Below are 16,731 nucleotides of genomic sequence, written 5' to 3'. Positions count from 1 at the left end.
AATGCCTTAATATGTTTTTCTATTTGGGCAATTACCAGTAATATAATGTTTTACTGTTTAGAGATTAAATATAAGCCTTGATTAAAGAGATGGTATAATCTAGAGGTTAAGAAGGCAGGCTCTGAAACCTGACTACATGGTTTTGAACATAGCACTATTATCTACCAGCTCGTATTGTGTGACCCTGAGCATGTTATTTATCTTTTTCCTGCCTCAGTTTCCTCTTTGGAAAAGTAGGGAAAAACGCAATTCTACATCATGGAGTTGTAGTGAGCTTATCAAATTAATTAATGTGTGTGAGATGGTTTGAATAAAGCCAGGCACGGAATAAGTATTTAATAATGTTAGTTACGCAGTATTGCGGTCTTACAATGCCACAATCTGTTTTAATTTGCGTGAACTATTCAGTACGTGTAACCAATAGAAGATACTGAATATATCAGTTTCTTAATCATCTGGATTATTATGTTAGGGCTTACAATAAAACTTGGAAGAAAATGAAAAATAAGACTAATTTTCTTTGAAATTATAAATTAAATATCTACCACCTCATAGAACAATAATCCATAATCTATGTTGTCATCCATATAAAGTTGGACCTTATTGTTCTCACTCTGAAATCAACCTGAACATGGTGTGTAATTGGAAAACAAACACACAAATGAAAAACATAATACAACATTCCTAAAAATTTAAAAAGCAACTTAATTCACCAATGTAACCCCCCCCTAAAAAACCGCCAAAGAGGAGATTCAGTCATAACATACCAACAAAGTTCTTTGAATCCTCTTTTTTACCTATCTTTTAGAGTCCTGCCCCACATGGTAGAGAAGATCAACCTAAACTTTCATCCACAATGCTTCAAACATCCCCTAAAGCGAGTCTGGATTGATCTTTAACTTTCTTGCCCTCCATTCCTTTATTTTTTCTTCTTTTCATAATTTTCTTTTGCAAATCTTTGTCATCTCCAATTTAAAGCAATCCAACTGGCTCTGACTCCTTTCAATTCTTCCCTTGCCTGGTAACTTGACTGCCTAAGACCCAGGAATTTAACAGGCAAAAGAGAAATATTTTTAGTGGGCAGGGAAAGAAAGAGGATATGAAAATATCTTATTATTTTTTTTTCTGCAGCAAATGGAGTTGTAAAACAGGAAAAAATCAGAATAAATGATAATTAATATAGACGTATACTTATATATATATATTAATTATCCAGTCCTCAATTATGCTTACTATTCAACTGGCAAAATAAATATGGAAAAATAACTGTAATTACAAATTGTGGCTTCTTTAGACATATGGCAGGCTTAGTAAGACTAAGCTCTACTTTCAGAAAGAAAATGAGGATCAATTGATCCTAGTCAAAAAATGATATTTTACACCTTAAAATAGTTACATATTAGTGGTAAGTATAATTAAGCATGTGTTTTGGATAGTGTCCTTTATCTCCAAAAGTTGACAAAAATAATATTAAAATGCTGTTTCATCAGAATATTTAGTTGAGCTACCCTTTTTGAATCTTTGTATCATTTTTTGAATGATATTCCTTATTTTGCTTAAACAAAAATGAAAGAATGGAGAACTTAATGCCTTATCAATCAGGTGATTTTTTAAAATTCAGTAAGAAAGAATTTCTGCTACTTTGAAACATTCTATTGGAAAGTGAAAGAGAAAGGAAGGGTCAGAATAGCAATACTGACTAGTACCCAGTTCAGTAAATCTTATTTACTTTCCAGTTTCTCTGACACAACTTATTCTGATACCTCATTTCATCATGAGAAAGTATAATCAGGAGTGGATAATTTGATACAATGTTATTACCAAGTGATAAAATGTTTGATTGCTTTATATTATTGCCTAAACACATCCCAAAATGAGTTTTTAGATTAGGAATACATTTTGAGGTATTATATTATGTTATAGACTGTGAAGTCATTTGAAAAATGTTTGAGGTTTAAATGAAGATAAATCAATAGTTGAAAATATTGTTCATATAAAAAAGCTAGGGATTTTATCCTAGGCATGAGACTGACACTTCTTTTGATTCATATTTACAAACAACTTATTGAAGGGTCAAAAATACAGGTTTCTCTGAGCATACCTTTGAATATTTAGAAGAAAGTTATGAGCATGTTGTTATTCTCTACCACAAGGAAGCATTTTTCTGAAATACATTGGTCCTCTAAAATAAAAGCGAACACAATCGATAGCAAGAGTTTCTGAACCTCAGCCTAGTATCTGACTATTTTGCTGCAAATTATCAAACTTTTATTCAAAGCCTTACCAGCTAGGTATCAAAATGCATTATTTGTCTTCACTTTTTGCCTTAGACAACAGTTTAAAGTAGATCTAAGGATTAGACCTTTGGGAAAAAATAAATCATTCAGTTCTTCCCTGTATAACTTATTGTCTCCACCACAACTACATATTAACAGTTTTTCATAGTGAGTATAAGTAGTGCTTTATGTTTAACTATGAGAAAAGTTAGCCCAGAAAACAAAACAATGGGCTTCCCTGGTGGTGCAGTGGTTAAGAATCCGCCTGCCAATGCAGGGGACACGGGTTTGAGCCCTGGTCCGGGAAGATCCCACATGCCGCGGAGCAACTAAGCCCGTGCACAACTACTGAGCCTGCGCTCTAGAACCTGCAAGCCACAACTACTGAGCCTGCTGAAGCCCATGTGCCTAGAGCCCGTGCACTGCAACAAAGACAAGCCACAGCAATGAGAAGCCTGTGCACCACAATGAAGAGTAGCCCCTGCTCGCCGCAACTAGAGAAAGCCTGCACGCAGCAATGAAGACCCAACACAGCCAAAAATAAATAAATACATTAAAAAAGCAAAACAAAACTGTTGCTGCATGAGAGGATAAGTTCTCATTTAGGTACTATTATAAAATCTGAGCTATTTAGAGAAAATTCTGTCACCCTTAGCCAAGTTGTCAGATAATGTTTTAAGACTTATTCCACAGGGCTATGCTTAATTACTGTTAGTCACGTTCAGTAGCTTCTGAAGATATATGCAGAATATAAAGTTGTGTCATAAATTATGGTCATTACCACAGGAGTGACAATACACAGGATACAATTTAATAGGCATTTTTATGCTTCTCTTCTATTGGCTGCTTTTTACACCCATATGAAATTATTCTTCTGTAATACTTAAAGGAAAGGGAAGCAAGGACTTGCCTGGTGGTCCTGTGGTCCTGTGGAAGGGAAGCAAGGACAATCAGGTGGCCCGGGTTTGATCCCTGGTCAGGGAACTAGATTTCGCATGCATGCCGCAACGAAGATCCTGCGTGCCGCAATGAAGACCCAGCGCAGCCTAAATAAATAAATATTTTTAATGAATAAATAAATAAATAAATAAAAGGGAAGCAAAGAGTTCAACATAGTGAGAGGCAATTGTGGTTCTCAACTGCCAAGACTAATTATGTGTTTTGTTTCTGCCGAAAACCAAACAGCAAGATACTGAATTAATAATGGGCAGAATCTTGGTTGTCATTTACCGTTTACCCACAGGTCCCTGAGGTTGTCTGCGCTGTTCTGAAATGTGAAGTAGCTGATGGCAGGGTATCTTCTTCACTGGGATTCTATTCCTTCCTTTAAGTCTATCTAGTGCTACTGAAAAAGAAATCACTAGCCCTAACAAATTTGCCCTGAGGAAGCTCTGTCTTGATATCAAAAAGTAGGACCAGATTTTTGGTAGGCTTAGGCTAATTAGCAAGCAACAGAAGAACATATAAAATCTGCTTTTTTTCATTGGTTTACTAACTTGGAAAATAATGTTTCCAGATCACTGACTATTGGACAAGGTAGAGACATTATCAAAGATTTTATGAATTATTATAACATCCTTCCCCAACCTGTCAAGCTAAGAAAAATAATGAAGTATTGATAGAATAAATTAATTATGTGACATTAGGTAGAACAGTGTAAGTTTGCATTTACAATGATTAAATTTGAAGGAACAAATTTTCTTTTACCTTATGCTTTTATTCTAACATTTGAACCGAGTTTTTTGTTTGTTTTTTTTAACTGCTTTTTTGGGGTTCTTGATTCTTTAGTTAGTAAGTGGATAACACTGTATTTTATGTGTCTTAAAAGCACTTTTTTCTTTCCATATGCCATGGCTTGTAGCTACTTGAATGCAATTATAATACTATGCTAGTCTTTTCCTTATGTCTACTGCAAGCAATTGAAGTGGTGATGAGTATCAATGACCATTGTTGTTGTATTCTATGTCTTGAGAGTTGAAGTAAGGCCTAAACATGATTCAGACAAAACTACACAGGAAGCCAATGTGACACCTATTACATATATTAAAAATACAGAGATTTTGGATTCTATCACTATCTTTGTAATCTGTAAACTGTAAAAGTGCTAGGTTTATAATTTTATTCATACCACTCTCATGTTCTTCTTGCTATCACTTCTTGGATTAAAAAAAAATTGGTTGAGGAAGCAAAACTCAGTGACCACCTTTCATATTTTACTGCTATTAAAACCTTCAGGGCTTATATGATTTTCTTTGTACAAGTAAATATATTACTGTAGACTTTATCTTAGAGATAATTTGTTCAAATAAGCAAATCAATAAATATTATTGAGTCAAGGAAGGTGAGCTACAGTTGGCTGATTGCCAAGAAACCTCACAGGACTGCACTACCTTGGAGAATTTACTACAGCGTGACAATAAGGTCTGACGCAGTGTTTCAGGCTTCTAAGATTTAAAATATTTTTGTCAATGGGCCACAGTTGGAAAACCAAAAGCTCACTCAAAGTAGATCAAGCAAATCAGATTCAAGAAGTATGTTAGGTTCTTGTTCTGACTGGTCATCCTTTGTATCTTTTTCACCATCTTCACCTGACTTCTCTTCTTGTTCTTTACCTTCAGTTGTACTTTCAGTCTTCTGGGAACCATCAGTTTTGGATTCCTTATCACTTGGAGATTCTTTGCCATCTGGAGAGTAAGATCTTCTCTGGGATTTATCTTTTTTCAGTAAGTCAATGCCTCTGTTGGGAGTCCTAAGTACCAATGTTTTGTATTTTTCAGACAGGTCAACTTTTACATATCTCCCTTGAAACCAAAGGGCCTTTTTCAAACAGTGGTCAACCATTGCCATTGCATCTTCTCTGGTCTCCATCTCAATAAAGGCCTTTATTCTTTTATACTTCTAGGATAAATTAACTCTCACTGGCTTGCCAAATACTAATGCTGGTATAGCTGTATAATAATCCACTGCAACCTGAGCATCTTCTGTGGTTGCCATTTCAATAAATGCCTCATTAATTTTATTTAGAATCAGATGATTTGAATAATTCCAAATGGTTCCACCAGCTGTAATAGTTGATATCTCAAGTTTTTCCCTTGCCAGACATCCATGATGTGAACAACTCGGCTAGTTCCCACTCTGCATGTGTCTTGGTCCTTGCAGGTTTCCATTTCCAGCACCCAGATTTCCTCTTGGTCCAACTGTTGATCCCCCAAGATGAAATGAGGGAGGTGGAGGTCCCAGAATTCCTGGTGCTGGGTTTGTACATTGCTGCAACATGAATGGATCACCCATTGTATGTCCTATATCATTGTTAGGGTTCCATTCTGGGTAGATTTCAAGAAGAAGCTGGCATCAACAACTGTGACTTGCTCCATCGATATGTTGACTCCACTCCTTATTAGAATGAACTGACAAATCACATATAGAGCACAGATGGGGATAACCCTTTGGTAAGAGTCCATGGAAGTCTTCTATATTGCTACTTGGAGGAGCACCCCTCTTTTTCTCAAACAGAGATCTCTCTTGTAAGAGGCCAGGACCATGTCTCATTCTCTCATACTCACTGTCAAATTTATGATAGTTACGTGAGGTCTCACCAAAAAAAGAATCATCCCTACACCTTTCTCCATCTCTTAAACTGTCATCTTCATAATCCATTCTGTCATAATAACCAGATTGCAAACGACTTCCACGGTCATAACCAAGCACTGGGTTGAAACTAGGACCATGATCATCAAAACTATCTCTTCTTGGGCTTCCCTGGTGGCGCAGTGGTTAAGAAACCGCCTGCCAATGCAGGGGACACGGGTTCGATCCCTGGTCTGGGAAGATCCCACATGCTGCGGAGCAACTAAGCCCGTGAGCCACAACTACTGAAGCCTGCCCGCCATGCTCCACAATAAGAGAAGCCACTGCAATGAGAAGCCTGTGCACTGCAAAGAGGACCCAACACAGCCAAAAAAAACCCCCCCCAAAACAAAAAAAAACTATCTCTTCTAAAGTGCTTCTTTTCTTTCCAATCGTCCCTAGGTACTCTGTATGGTGGCTCCCATGTAGCAGATCTGCCATCTCTACCATAACTCAATGTAGGGCCTTCTTCAGTTCTCCTCCTTTCAAGTTGTAGAAGGATTGGGGGCAAGTTCTCAGGAGTAATCTTGTCCTCTGGATAACGACTCAGTTCATCTAAGTCTCTAGCAGACAGACCAAAGCTGGCCAAAATGTTACTGGGCTGGTATGCACCTCCACGGTGCTGAGAAGACAAAGGGAGGGGACCTCTACTTCCAATGTTAAATACAGAAATCAAATTATGGGAAGAAGTACTAGCAGAAGACAGTGAACTATGGGCTCCTTGTTGATTCAATGAAGAACTCATTCCAAGATTTGTCAAAGTAGCAAGGTGTGCAGTACCCTGGTTCATCCTTCCAAGAGACGCTGGCATACTTAAAGACTGGGTAGCAGCAGCAAGAAGGCCTATTCCTGCTGCAGACAGGTCACGCCCACGGCCCTGCGAGTCGCTACCAAGAGACGACTGCTGGAATGACTTGGACATTGTAGAACTATCTCTTGTCTAGTTTATAGATTAAATTTTTTTTAAAAAAAGATGGCTAAAAAGAAAGCTCAAACTAGAAAACTAGGTTAACTTTGCTTCAAAAAATGGTAATGCCAAGAAAAAGGATCAATAATGACTGTAGAATCTTCTTCAAGCTGAGAACCAGCAGACAACTCTCAGTCCCATTTCAGCACGCGCCAGGCCCCTCCCCCTACTCAGCGCGCGCGTCGCTCGCACTCTCAGCAGTGGTCGTTGTTCTCTCGCGATAATTTTTAAACAGTATTTGAAAAAGTGGGAAATAACTTACGGAATAACAACTTTGTGCCAGGAACTATGCTAGTTGCTTATGTGCCATCTCACTTAATCCCCACAATTCACGGCCCTGTGAATTAGGCATTATCCCTTCCTTACAGATTAGGAAACTGATGTTCACTTGTTAGTGCCAGGAAGTTAATGACTGACGTTGCTGAAATACAAGCCCAGATCTATCGAACCCCAGAGCCTGTCTTCTTTCTCTGTCATTTTCTTCCTGGCACAAGTGGGGAATTCTATTTAATATCCCTCAACATTATTATTCCTTTCATAAATATTTAGCTTCTCCCACATGCCACGGGTACTGCCAGACGTTATGGATACAAAAAAGGAGTTCTTGCCTCCTTATTTTAGTGACTGTTTTCCTCTTCTGAATATGCGAGTCCAGTCTGATAACCTCAGTTATGCTGGATGCAGGAAAGTGGGACTCAAAATGCCTGTCATTTTGTTCAGCAAACATTGAATTAAATAGCAAAACAAACAATTAAGGGTCACATCCATAGAATAAACAAAGTAAATTACACATAAAATTTTATGAATGCCCTTTTGTCGTTCTAAAAAAATAGCAAATGTCTTTAAGATTAATATGACTTTATCTGAGTAATCTCAGCTATGTGTACTTGGCACAAATTCTGAAGGCATTATGGGTTTCTGTCTGGCATTTTGGAAACATACATCAAACGGACTGTAAAAGAATACTATGATCTCTCAGGAACGCTGGAACATTACTGTGTTATTTCTGAGAAGTGACAGCCAATCATGAAGAACTTTGTGTAGGTGTTTGGAGTTCAAAACTTGATGTGTAACTGATTGGCATAATATGTGTTGGCACGGAGATAGTTTTTCTGGAAAAAAACGCAATAGTGTTTTCACCAAGAGAAATGACATCAGGGTGCAATGAATGCACCCTTTGGATATTTTTACCTACTGTCGGAAATGTAGTATATGGCTTTTACTGGAAAAGGAAAAAAGTCTTGGCATTGTCATTACTTTTTGAGAAAGGATTTAAAAATTGTTTAGAAAACTGGCCTTACTTCAAAGGGTACACTTAAACTAGTTCTTGCATCCTGTCTGAAGAATCAGCAGCCTAGTTTGTTTTCATAATTCTTCAACTCATCTGCTTTTTTTCTGCTAACATGGCAGGCTGGGTGCCTGGACTGACTTGCCAATGAAAACAACTAAACAGTTCTCATAAAATATATTTAATAAAATTTCCTTAAATGTATCAGTGAACTAATAATAAGGTAAGAAAATTTCAGGTTTTACCTAAGTTAAGTCAAGAGCTCAGATAGGTAAATTGAGAAATGGAACTGGCTTATTCCCTAACCATGTTTCTCCATGGCCCCACAGGATATGGCAACAGGAAACAAAGCCCAAGACTTGTTCAAGAGAAGGAGTCTAATAGGAAGACACGTCTCCCCTATAAAACTAGGACATCAAATGGCCAAATATATAATGGTGAGCCAGGATTAAACCTGCCCTCCCTACCTCATACCCCAGAAGATAACAAGGAAAATCAACTTTCTTGAACATAAGTTCTGTGCTGAGAAGGGTAAAAAGCTGTAACTGAGAATTTGAACCACAGTCTGATTGGCAGGCTCAATATGTACCACAGGTCCAGTATTAGTAATAAAGAAAAATAAATAAAGGAGATGTGGATTGGAAAAAAGCAAAGATGCCATTATTTGTGGATTTTATAAATAGACACAGAAAAAATTGAGAGATAAATTACTAGAATTGAGATTTTAGTAAAATTGCTGGATACAAAATTAATTTGCATAAAGCAAATGCAATTCTATATGATTTGATAGTTTTGTTTGTAACGGCAAAAATAACGGAAACAACTCAAATGTCAAGAGTAGTTTGAACAAAAATGTGGTATAGGCAAAAGCAAATAGAATACAGTGGAAAAAATTATTGGCAGCAACACACTTTCTTGGGTCAACCTCACAAATATGTGTATTAGAAAATGGAGCAAGTTATAGCATACTATATGCAGTAGGGTTCATTTAGATACAGTCAAAAACAGGCAACACTTAACCTGTAGGTTAGGGATAAAACCTTTGATGGTACAAAGATAAAGAAAAGTGAGGGCGAACTTCCCTGGTGACGCAGTGGTTAAGAATCTGCCTGCCAATGCAGGGGACACGGGTTCAAGCCCTGGTCCGGGAAGATCCCACATGCCGTGGAGCAACTGAGCCTGTGCGCCACAGCTACTGAGCCTGTGCTCTAGAGCCCGTGCACCACAACTACTGAAGCCCACACGCCTAGAGCCTGTGCTCCGCAAGAAGAGAAGCCACCGCAATGAGAAGCCTGCGCACCACAAAGAAGAGTAGCTCCCACTTGCCGCAACTAGAGAAAGCCCGCGCGCAGCAGCAAAGACCCAACACAACCAAAAGTAAAATTAAATAAATAAGTTTAAAAAAAAAAGAAAAGTGAGAGAAAAAAGAAAAGTGAGAGCATGATTATCACAAAAGTAGAGATAGTAAATATGGTTTTGGTAGGAGAAATTCTGAACTTTAATTTGGCGTTGAATTTCACTGAAAGTGCTCTGAGAATTTCATCTTAGATAAACATGTTGTAGACTCTGGTCCTACAGACCTGTATTTTACATGTTATCTTTTTATATCCTTACATGTAGTCATTTTACAATTAAAAATGTACATTCTTAATATAATTTTTATTTTTAAAAGTAATACATCTATACAGTTTAAAAGAGCAAATAGTACAAAGCTTCTAATCAATAAGCTCTAATGCTCAGCCCTATCTCTCTCAAACCTCAATATGTGATTTCCTTGAGAAGTAAGCAATTTCAATACTTAATTTTTTTCCTCTTATTTACATCCATATTTTATTTTATTTTATTTTAAATTTATGTATTTATTTTTGGCTGTGTTGGGTCTTCCTTGCTGCGTGTGGGCTTTCTCTAGTTGCAGCGAGCGGGGGCTACTCTTCGTTGCGGTGCACAGGCTTCTCTTGTTGCGGAGTACGGGCTCTAGGTGAGCGGGCTTCAGTAGTTGTGGCACACAGGCTTCAGTAGTTGTGGCACGCGGGCTTCAGTAGTTGTGGCTTGCGGGCTCTAGAGTGCAGGCTCAGTAGTTGTGGCGCACGGGCTTAGTTGCTCTGCAGCATGTTGGGTTTTCCCAGACCAGTGCTCGAACCCATGTCCCTTGCATTGGCAGGTGGATTCTTAACCACTGCACCACCAGAGAAGTCCAAGGCGTATTCGTAACCACTGCACCACCAGGGAAGCCCTACATCCATATTTTAAATACAATATATTGCCATCCTTTTTTTTTCAACTTAAAGCATATATTGACTTCATAATATGGAAAACAAGGACGTAGCTCTATAATAATATATTTATACTTGCTAGTTCATCTGCTTGTATAGCTATATCACAATTTTTGGTAAAATTTGTATCCATTATGTCTGTATTTGTGACATGAAAATACTGTTCAATAGCAAGCCAGATAGTATGCTATGATTATAATTATTTTTCTGTACAATGCTTTGTTTCTCCAGGAGTCAATGGTTGCCTTATTTGTTGTTATTATTGTGGCTGTGGTTGGGTGTTGTTGTTGGTTTTTTTTTCTATATTCTTACCACTAATTTTCTCCAAACTCTCCACGATCATTGCAAGCAAGATATGTCAATGTGATCAAACACTTCAGTTAATTTCTCATTTCTAATTTTATTTTGTAGAAATCATTTCAGTACCACTTTGCCTTCGATTACAATTTGGTTGCTCTTTAGGACTGCCATTCTCCCTCCGCCATCCCAGCCTTATTCAGATATAATTGACATATAACATTGTTTAAATTTAAGGTGTTCATTTAATACACTTATTTATTGAAAAATGACTGCTACCATAATGCTAGCTAACACCTCCATCACATCACATAATTACCATGTCCTTTTTTGTTGTGACATTACTCTCTTAGAAACGTTCAACTATGTAATACAGTATTGTTAACTATAATCACCATGCTGAACTTTGTACCCTTTGTCCACATCTCCCCATTTTCCCTATCTCCCAGCATCTGATAACCATCTCTCTACTATTTCTGAGTTCAGATTTTTTAGATTCCACATATAAGTGATATCATACAGTATTTATCTTTCTATGTCTGACTTACTTCACTTAGCATAATGCCCTAAGGGTTCATCCATATTGTTGCAAATGGCAGGATCTCATCTTTCCTCATGGCTCAATAATATTCCATTGTATATATACACCACATCTTCCTTATCCATTCATCTGTTGACAGACACTTTTAGGTTGTTTCCATATCTTGGTTATGGTGAATAATGCTGCAATGAGCATGAGAGTGTAGAGCTCTCTAAGAATCTTTTTGGACTTCCCTGGTGGTCCAGTGGTTAAGAATCCGCCATCCAATGCAGGGGATGTTTGGGGCAACTAAGATCTCACTTGCTGTGGGACAACTAAACCTGTGTGCTGCAACTACTGAGCCCGCACACCACAATTACTGAGCCTGCGCTCCACAACTAGAGAGAAGCCTGCACACTGCAACGAAAGACCCTGCATGCTGCATCTAAGACCCGATGCAGCCAAAAATAAATAAATAAATAAAGATTTTTAAAAAAAGAATCTTTCAATTCCTTTGGATAATACACAGAAGTGGGATTGATGAATCACATGGTAGTTCTAGTTTTGATTTTCTGAGGACTCTCCATACTGTTTTCTATAGTGGATGAACCAATTTACATTGCCATCAGCAGTGCACATGGGTTCCCTTTTCTCCACAACTTCACCAACACTTGTTATCTCTTGTCTTTCTGATGATTGCCATTTTAATAGGTATGAGATAATATCTCATTGTAGTTCTGATTTGCATTTACATAATGATCAATGATGTTGATCACCATTTCATGTATCTGTTGGCCACTGCATGTCTTCGCTGGGAAAATATCTATTCAGTTCCTCTGCCCATTTTTTAATTGGATAGTTTGCTATTGAGTTTTATGAATTATTTATGTATTTTGTATATTAATCCCTTATCAGACATGATTTGCAAATATTTTCTACCATTCTGTTGGTTGACTTTTCATTTTCTTGACTGTTTCCTTTGCTGTGCAGAAGCTTTTTAGTTTGATGTAGTCCCACTTATTTGTTTTTGCTTTTGGTGTCATATACAAAAAAATAATCTTTGACACATCTTGTGAAAAAGATTTTCACCAAATTTTCTTCTAAGGGTTTTATGGTTTTAGCTCTTATGTTTAAGTCTACAATCCATTTTGAGTTAAATTTTGTGAGTGGTATAAGATAAGGGTCCAATTTTATTCTTTGCATGTGATTATCCATTTCCCAATACAATTTATTGAAGAGCCTGTTCTTGGCTCTTTTTGTTAACTATTAGTTGACTGTACTGTGAGGGCTTATTTCTGGGCTCTAGATTCTTTTCCACTGGTCTATACTATTTTTATGCCAGTACCATTTTGTTTTGATTACTATAGCTTTGTAGTATGGTTTGAAATCAGGAGTGTGATACCTCCAGCTTTGTTCTTTCTCAGGACTGCTTTGGCTATTCAGGGTCTTTTGTGGTTCCATACAAATTTTAGGATTGTTTTTTCTATTTCTGTGAAAAATGAATTGGGATTTTGATAGAAATTGTAGTGAATCTATAGATGGCTTTGAGTAGTATGAACATTTTAACAATATTAATTTTTCTGATTCATGAACATGGGGTATCTTTCCATTTGCTTGTGTCTTCTTCAGTTTCTTTTGTTGGAGTCTTACAATTTTTAGTCTTTCACTTCCTTGGTTAAATTTATTCCTAAGTGTTTTATTATTTTTGATGCTATAGTGAATGAGACTATTTTTTTAAAATTTCTTTTTCAGATAATTTATTGTTAGAGCATAGAAACACAACTAATTTCTGTATGTTGAGTTTGTATCCTGCAACTTCACTGAATTTGTTTATTAGTTCTAACAGGTTTTTTTGGTGGAATCTTTAGAATTTTCTGTATATAAGATCATATTATCTGCAAACAAAGACAATTTCACTTGTTCCTTTCCAATTTGAATGCCTTCTATTTCTTTTTCTTGCCTGATTGCTCTGGCTAGGATTTCCAGTACTATGTTGAATAGGAGTGGTGAGAGTAGGCACTGGAACACAGTTGTGCAGGCCAGTGACAGAAGACAAAGCCTGATCCAGGCCCACGAGCAGTTGTGCAGCCCTGGCTGTTGGAATGCTCTTCCATGTCTGCACATGTGCACTGCAGTGGATGTTGATGACAAGTGTCAGGCTGGCAGTGTGAAAGTGCACAGCTTGAGGGGCTAGCCCCAAGTTTGCAGATGGTGGTAGGAGTCAACTGTAGGGATCTAGGCTGTCATCTTGCAGTAGAGCTGCACTGCAGGGAGGTGTGCAGCAGCTGTGCTGTCTATTGTTTTTTTTTCCATTAGTAAAATCTGCCCTGTTTGTCTGCAGAGCAGGTCACTGTAAACCACAGTCTCTCCTACTGCATGGCTACGATTGGTAACCTCTGTTTCTCTTCCTTGTCCCTAGCCATCTCTATTGTTTCTATATGTGTCTCAGCTTTGCTGAGTCTGGGTGGGGTGAAATTGAAAGGGGACCTTCATGTGGTGCCCCAAAGGATGGGGCAGCTGGTTGCTCATTCCACTTTTCCTTTCCTGGTGAGGGTAACTCTTTCTAGCTGGGAAGTTCCCTCTTCCTGCTGAGCAATGACAGCTTGGAGGATGGGATGATGCAGGCAAAATGAAGCCATCTTCTTTTATTTTTTGTGCAGTTATTCTCAGAGTTTTTGTTTGTTTGTTTGTTTTCCTGTGTTGCTAAAGTTGGACTCCAGAGCTCTCCCAGAGCTCTTTTTGTTTGTGGGTAGCTGGGGTTTCACTCCACTCTATCAAGTCTGCCATTCTGATATTTCTCTTTGCCATCATCCAGATCATTCCCTTAGTTCTCTTCTGTATGCATTCATTCGTTCAACAGATATTCTGGAAAGCTATGCACCAGGCAGTATTATGGATACTGGAGTTATATCAATGAAAAAAGATGAAGTCCCTGCTTCTATAGAGCAAAAATTCCAGTAAGAGAAGTATAACATGAAAAAATATAGTAGGATGTTAAACTAGAAGTTTCTACTGAGTCACTAAGGTACATTAGATATGAAATTCCAAAATGAAATAAAAGATCGATATTAAAATTTTCAAAGGAGAGGCCTCCCTGGTGGCGCAGTGGTTGAGAGTCCACCTGCCGATGCAGGGGACACGGGTTCGTGCCCTGGTCTGGGAAGATCCCACATGCCGCGGAGCGGCTGGGCCCGTGAACCATGGCCGCTGAGCCTGCGTGTCCGGAGCCTGTGCTCTGCAACGGGACAGGCCACAACAGTGAGAGGCCCGCGTACCGCAAAAAAAAAGAAAAATTTTCAAAGTAGAGAGTTGAAAAGTTTTTGCATGATTCTTTACCTGCTTAGGGAATAATCTGTGTAACAGTTGGAGAGAACTTTGTGATGAATGATTAGAAAAGAGTATTTTTTTTAAATATAAGAGAGTAAAGATCTCTCTTTACTGAACACTAGTTACTTTATTGATATTTGGCAGAGATCTAAAGAAAGTAAAAAGATCAGCTATATGAATATCTGAAAGCAAGAACGTTCCAGCCAGAGGGAAAACATCAAAGGCCATGAGGTAAGAGAATGCTTAATGCATTTTAGGAATAGCAAGAAAGCTTGTAAGCATCAAAGTGGCTAGGGGAAGGTGGAAGATTAGATGCGAATGAAATCAGAGAGGGAGCAGATGATGTCTTGACTTGGGGTGGTATCACTGGATGTTGTAAAATACAGAGATTCTGCACATGCTTGAGAGTAGAGCTGGCAGAATTTCCTGAAAGCCTGGGTATAGTATATGACTGAAAGAGAGGAATCAAGGATAATTTAAAAAATTTAGGCTGAGCAATTGGAAATGAGGGTGGGTCATTTACTGAGATGGGAGAGACTCAGGAAGTGAGAGGAGGAAGAGTATTTTCTTTCTTTTTAAATAAAGAAAATTATTTTTTTTTATTTTTGGGGAAGAGTATTTTCAAAAGTTGGATTTCGAAATGTTAAATTATTAGAGTCCTATCATTTATCCAGATGGAAATGTCCAATAGGCAGTTGCATATAAGAATCTAAGTAAATGTGAAATGTTAGGGCTGGGGATAAAAGTGAGGGAGTCATCATGGTATACTTGGTATTTTAAAGTCATGGCTCATTTAAGTCTTTGTAGAGTGTAGCTGCCTGAGTTTGGAAACCTATGTCTTCTGACTCATTTCACCCTTCCCCAAAAAAATAAGGTTTCTCTCTTGAGTTAGTACGCCCTTGACATCTCACTAAACTCATGCCTGTATTCCTTGTACACCAAAGGTTTTTCCTCTGAGTACATCTGCCTATGTCTCATGAGGTCTAATTTCAGGATAAGACCTCATTCACACTCAGAGGACACAAACTTCTCCCTTGACTGTTTCTTGGTGTATAATGAAGCTTGAGTTATCAATAAACCCCTGCCCACTCAGAACACACATAAGGCCTCCACCCAACTCTGTCTTCTTTTACAATGTAGCTCGACTTATGGAAAATTCCTATCTACATGAACTATAAGTATTCTTAAATTATGCTTCCTTGCATAGAACAAGGTGAGATTTCAAGCTAAATCCTTACCCACAACTTCTAAAGATTCATCCCAGAACTGCCAGCCTATGTTTGAGTAGGTAAACCCTCACTTATAGTGTACAAACAGAATAAACCAAATTTTCTGTTATCTCTTCTCAACATTCTCTTTGTCCTTGGGGGTTTATGTCTTTTGTATTTCTTTATCCTCATTTTAGTGGGGTTTCTGGATAGAGCAGGAATAAATGCATATGTTCAAGTTGCCATATTTAACAGGTTAAATAATTTTTAAATCCAGTAAAATGCTTCTTATAGGGTGTTGCTAGTTATAACAAATGTATTTTGTACAGGCAACTTTGCTTAATAGCAAAATGTTTCTTAAAATGATTTTTTAAAAAAGGCTTTAAAAATTACTCAGTGCTTACTGTTGGTAGTCTAACAGTACTTGCGACATTTTACTATAATTTTGTAATTCACTGGACTATTGTATTATGGAATTTTGTTAGTAATTTTTTTATATCTGTATTAGAAAAAGGATAACAGTTTTTAAAGAAAACCTCAAGTTACCAAATTCTATTAAATTGATTCTTCTTCCCATTCAAATGTTATTTTAGTGCCTTTCTGCCTTTAAAATGTATTATCCTAATGTTCATGGTTAGTATAAATAGGAAAAGTACCTGGAAAAAGAAAGGATATGCTTAATTTTATTGTTGAGGACATATATAAATAAATTTGAAACTACCACTAAAAATATTAAATATTACAGAATACAAAGGCTATTTTAAATCTTTATATGAAAAAACTGACCTGGAAAACAAAAGAGTTTCAAAAGTAATAATGGGATAAACAGAGGCAGCTGAAGAATTTGAATTAAACTATTATAGCTTCACTTAGATAATGCAAGTATTATATGCCAAGATGACAAGAAAATCACCAAAACTACTATAGACAAATAATTGAACTGAACAG

At 37.4% G+C, this 16,731-nt stretch overlaps 1 pseudogene across 1 annotated transcript; it reads right to left on the bottom strand.

The window, feature by feature from the left end:
• Positions 1-4,775: 4,775 nt before the first annotated feature.
• LOC309831494 (matrin-3-like) lies at positions 4,776-6,825 on the bottom strand (annotated as a pseudogene). The gene is made up of 2 exons: positions 6,254-6,825; positions 4,776-6,015 (listed from the first exon to the last, which is right to left on the bottom strand). The product of its transcript is annotated as a matrin-3-like (transcript).
• Positions 6,826-16,731: the final 9,906 nt, after the last annotated feature.

Source organism: Grampus griseus (assembly GCF_964374135.1).
Source record: "Grampus griseus genome assembly, chromosome: 13".
NCBI classification, from domain to species: domain Eukaryota; kingdom Metazoa; phylum Chordata; class Mammalia; order Artiodactyla; family Delphinidae; genus Grampus; species Grampus griseus.
This window is presented reverse-complemented; position numbering and strand designations above follow the sequence as displayed.